This window comes from Cydia splendana, unplaced genomic scaffold (assembly GCF_910591565.1).
Source record: "Cydia splendana unplaced genomic scaffold, ilCydSple1.2 scaffold_71_ctg1, whole genome shotgun sequence".
In the NCBI taxonomy this organism is placed as follows: domain Eukaryota; kingdom Metazoa; phylum Arthropoda; class Insecta; order Lepidoptera; family Tortricidae; genus Cydia; species Cydia splendana.
The window spans coordinates 727,408-733,491 of record NW_026946901.1 but is presented as its reverse complement, the minus strand read 5'-3'; positions in this window follow the sequence as shown (position 1 = coordinate 733,491).

Sequence of the window (6,084 nt, the reverse complement as noted above, 5' to 3'; positions counted from 1 at the left end):
CCTAACATTTAATACCCGAGTCCATAAATAACTATTATTTTACCTTAATTATGCAGTGGAAGCTAAAAATACACAATACCTACATATTTTACTTTTATCATAGGTAGGTACCTATTTGAAATCAAAACTAGAGTGTTTAACTCGGATGAAAGCACCCGTTTGTGCCTTTTATCCCTTAAATGCATAGTGATAGCTATAGCCTACATCAATTTAATAGGCGCCATAGCTGATGCCAAGAGAAGCGTCGGTCGGCCGATGCTACGGCATAAGGACTGCGCCAAGCCGGACATGCACGCCTTCAACATACCGGCTCATAAATGGGAGGAGCTTGCCGAGGAAAGAGATAAGTGGCGCAAACTGGTATTCGCCGGGCGTAAAATTCACGATCACGGCTCGGCCACGACATCGAGCGACTTGCGACGGCGGGAGCGATAACCATAGGTTGGAGCGAAAGGTCCGATCGCTGTGTCACGCTCCAACCTATGGTTATCGCTCCCGCCGTCGCAAGTCGCTCGATGTCGTGGCCGAGCCGTGACGCCTGGTTTAAGACCCGCCACGCCACGCCAGGAAGCGAGCCAAGCGTCATCAGAGCGACATCTGTTCGCTACGGGCATATTACACCTGCCAGGCTTGTGGGCGTGTTTGCCACTCCCGTATTGGCTTACACATTACACAGCCATAAAAAACGTTGTCGCCCTACTTGACACTGCTTCTATAGTCTGCAATAAACTTTAAGGCCAATGATGATGTTGACATTAATTGAATAATAACAAAAACATAATTTTATGCATAATTAGATAAATTCGATTTGTTCCTGTATAATTATTTTGATAAGTAGTTAATACAACCATAGTTAATTAATACATTTACCGATTTATTGTTCATATTTGCGCAGTATTTTAGTTTAAAAAATTAAACTTGTAGGTATTAAGACGAAATGGCGAAAAATTTGGAAAAGTTGATGATTTTTAGCATGTGATTTAAGCGGTTTTTTTTTGGGGTTTGCAATTATTTTATATTTAAAATATTTATTATATGTATCGGCGCGATTCGGGAAATGAATGATAGATTCACTAGATATGAAATAGTAAAGAGACGTTCCACGGCACAAGGTACCTTATGGCGGTTGGCGCTTACGCTATTATTAACGCCGCTCCAATATTATTGCGGCCGCCATAAGGTACCTTTTGCCGTGGAACGTCACAAGATATGTGACGGTCACATATCTTTACTGTTTCATATCTAGTGAATCTCTAATTCATTTCCCGAATCGCGCCGTAGGTATATATCAGTAAGTATATCACAATTTCTGATGGTAGTAAGATTTTTCACATATCTGTTACATAAATTATTATTTATACTAAGATGTAGGTACATAACTTCTAACACTGATTTAGCATATTTAATTGCACAAACGGGTCTACAATATGTGTACAATATGTGTGTGGGTGTATGTGTACAAAACGCGAGAGTTTAAAGTGTTATATTGCAAACTGATTTAGCAGTAAAAATCGATGTTTTAATTTTAGATACTTATTATTTTTCCCGAAAAGCGGTGGTGGCCGAGTGGATATGACGTCCGACTTTCGATCCGGAGGTAGCGGGTTCAAATCCTGGCTCGTACCAATGAGTTTTTCGGAACTTACGTACGAAATATCATTTGATATTTTACCACTAGCTTTTCGGTGAAGGAAAACATCGTGAGGAAACCTGCAATACATCTGCGAAGAAATTCAAAGGTGTATGTGAAGTCCCCAATCCGCATTGGGCTAGCGTGGGGACTATAGCCCAAGCCCTCTCGCGCATGACGGGAGGCCTGTGCCCAGCAGTGGGACGTATATAGGCTGAAATTATTATTTTTATTATTTTTCCCAGAATCAGTACCTAAACATTTATGTGACATGTATATTAATTTCGGGCAAAAAGAAAAAATCATGCATTTAAGGGTTAACAATTAACGTAAGTTCATTTATTGTACGCTGCCAAGTCATTTCACACGTTTTAAAATATTGTGAACATTTTATGGATACGTACGTAGCTTAATTATAAATTATAAACACTTGCTTCCTCTAGCCTTTGAACTTGATGTAAAGTTAAACTTGCTCACTTGCGGGGTTTGTTTTCCTTGAGCGGTATATACTTACGTAAAGTACTCCTCCGCTGGTAACCGCCGCGGGGCCACGTCTGATGCACTGGCATTATGGGCAGTGGTGTATGTTAGGTTATTGAAGCATTTCTTCGGATCCAGTCCTTCACAGCGGTTCGCATATGAATAACAATCTAAAATAAGAAAGGCATTATTATGTAAAGTTTAGGTACCTGCTCACAATTTTCTCTACAAGGTCGTTAGATACATCGGGGTTTTCGGTGCGGGAATGTTTTACACTAGCCAAATAACAGGTAAAAACTGTAAAAAACGATACTAATTTAACATTTCTAAGCACATTTGGACCTTACTACCTACGTTTAATTCATAGTTTGGTAATTATTTTACAATAAACAAAGTTATAAATACACGAAATCATTCCCGCACCGAAAATCCCGATGTATGTATGCTCGTTACAGTACAAATTGAGGTAAAGGTGCCTAATACCGTAGTTTTTGATTATTTTTTGGAATGATTCCAAAAATGAAGGATATCCAAGCTAGCTTACACACGCTAGCACTTAGGTCAGTTTGTAAACTACTTATAAATAGGTTTCCTTTGTGAACAATATATTTTGTAGAAATCCGATCGATTTGCTCAAAAAATACGTACATACATTACATACATTAATTACATTACGGTACATTAATTAAAACCAAAATATTATTTTGCTAATCCGCGAAAAGATAACGTGCTAGTCAAGGGACTCAGGAGTCCTGAGGATGCCTCGTAGAGAGGCGAAACACGTGTCGAGTATTATTCTTTTGGTGGTGGTTAGTTGTATTTATTTTTGCGGTGGGTGGGAACATTAATTGCATGTAAAAAATACGCAAGTAAGTATACGGGTTAGCACTGATTGACTAGCACGTTATCTTTTCGCGGATTAGCAAAATAATATTTTGGTTTTACTTACAAAGAGAAAATTAGCACATTCGGTTGTTTTATCCGTGGCGGACTAATGGGACGTTGCGGCCGGCCACTTTACTGTAGCATGGTTAATCTATTTTACAGTACATAATATGTTGTTACCTTACCGCACTAGTGCGATAATTAGCACATTACGTAATTATGTTGAAAATTTAAAGGGCCATAACGTACTGCATAACGTTGTACGATACACGTGCGAATAGGTAATTCGCAAGTCGTGCCGATTTATAACACTCCCTTCGTGTTCGTGTGAGTGTTTTAATTTATGGCCACTCGTGCATATCCCATTTTTTCACTTGTACTTGTATCTGTATTTCGTAATGTGCTAGGTAGGTATTTCACTTCTCATGCTCGTAAAATCGCGGGTATGCTCTAGCTTAAACTGCCTCTAGTAGGGGAGACCGAGGGGTTTTGAAACAGAGGTGAGTTGAAACAACGTTAATTTCGCGGAATCTATAACCGTTGTCGAGCTGGCAACAGCGCTGTTTATCGGCGTTCCACCGCCCGCGGACCCCTCACTGTGCGTCCTTGGCTCACGGCGCGCGGTTGCGTAGTTCTAGCACACGTGTCAAAATAAATATGAAAAGTAAGTTTTCATCGTTTTTTTTCCCTGCCTACTATTTAATAATGTGTTAGTGTTTTGGCATGTATTATATATGTTTCGAAAGCTCATTGACTAAGGATTGTGATGAATAGTATTGGTGGAAATGATTAGTTGTGGTTTGGTTTTAGGTTGTGATTTTATAACGGATGGGTGGATTTTTGCTACTGAGGAGATTTGAAACAGACTGTTTCAACTCTCCTTGGTTCTATTTTGTATGGCTTCTGTTTTGTTAATACGGTGAAGTTTATTTTTGTTTTGCTTTTTTTGGTTTAAGCATGCCTACGGAGTTTATCTACAGAATTGTCATCTAATATGCAACCTGTACACTCTACATCGCGTGATTGTCGTGAAACTCCTTTCTCACCTGAAACTCTCAGACCTTTGCCAAAAGCTCCACCAAGGAAAGGAAAACAGACCAATCGACGAAAGGTGAAATCAGCCGTTTTAACGGACACTCCCGTTAAAAATGAGCTGCAATTGAAGCAGCTAGGTTAGCAAAAAAGAAAGTCAAGGCTCCAAACTTCAAAGAAAAGATAACACCCAAAAGGTCAAAGGCAGCTGCTAAGAATAGTGGAAAACAGGCCAATAAAACAAGAAAAAAAATGAAAGTGAAGAGGAAGATGAAAAATGCTTCTGCATTTGTTGTTTTGAACCCTATGCAAATAGTAGAGCCAATGAGAAATGGGTCCAATGTATGGAATGCAAACTATGGTCTCATGAAGCTTGCACTGGTGGCGAGTTGTCTTATGTTTATCACAACTGTTTATCTGTCTCTATGTCTGTCTGTTTTGTTCTTATAAGTATATTAAAGTTGATATTAGAGATTATCTAAGTTTAGGATTTGCATTTATTGCATAAGACTTATTAAGATGAAAAATTAAAGACTGGTTGCTGTGCCATTACATTAATAAGTGTCATTTAATTATAACATACGTCGCTAAGATACATATTCAAAGCTTTGTGATTACTAGTTTGTTGCTATAATTAAAAATATATTGTTTAAGTCTGATCTTAATTAAAATTTTAAGGCATAATTTGCAGAAACATAATGATTATTTTTAAAAAGAGGTTTTGTCTTGTTTAAATTAAGCAGATATTACTTAATAAGATGATTGTTACATTTTGATTTTATTTTTTAATAAAACCCGTTTTAAATTATTTATTTTTTCTAATTTACAACCCTTTTTCTCTGATATAAATAACTGTTTCAACTCACCTCGGTCCCTGTTTCATCTTACCTCGGTATTAGGGGAGTTGAAACAAAATGACTTGACACATTTAAGTTTAGATATCTCGCCAGCATTCATACTCATGCTATTTTTGTTGGTCTTACATAAAAGTGGAAGAAATAAGCTGTCGAATGATAACAATCTCGTACGATTCTGACAGTTAGACTTTTGTGTATGTCATAAAATGTGAAAATTGTTTCAACACCCCTCGGTCTCCCCTACCGCTAGAAAAAACACTATAAAATATTTTGTATCAAATAACTGCTGTTTAACACATACGATATATATATACTATTTGCCAATAAGTATCAACATAATAATAATCTAATTCGATGTCTATGACAACTAAAACTGATTATTTTTATTCACCATTCTTGTGTCTATCGACCCCGTTTTAAGGGTATGGAGAATACACGTTCTCTGTCTCTCTCAATTAGGAGGGTAAAAATATTTCTCAAATGTAAAATTGAAGGACAAACCAGATTCAAAAAGTGATGTCAACATTTTTACTTTTATCATTTGGTATTATTGGCGAGCCGTGGCAAAATGCCGGGACAACGCGAGGAAGATGATGAAAAAAATGGTTCTTGAAGTTGAGAATCGTGTTTCTTGACACCGTTTTATTGTACCACCGCCCACACTGTTACTTAACAGTCCATCGGTGGACCTTATGCGTTTTGTAATAACTTAATAAGGTCCTCTGATGGACAGTTAAGAGTGTTGCTGTTTGTACTTAGATTGGTAGTTCAATAATCAAGGTTCTAAGATTATTAGATTACTCATACTTGGGATAACTCGGGGAATCTAAACGAAAATGATGTAGCAAAATATTGTATCGAGAAAAAAATATATCGATGTTACTGTCAAGCTCTAAATGGTATTCGACATAAATATATATTACTTACTTATTTCCTCCTCATTTTAAATAAAAAAATGAACAAATTAAAACGTGTATTTATATGTCTATTTTAAAATAGTTTCCATAAATACAATCAATATTAGGGTTCCGTACCTCAAAAGCAAAAAAGGAACCCTTATAGGATCACTCGTGCGTTTGTCTGTCTGTCCGTCTGTCACAGCCTATTTCCTCCGAAACTACAGGACCAATTAAGTTGAAATTTGGTACACATATGTAATTTTGTGACCCAAAGACGGACATGTAACGTAATGAAATGAAT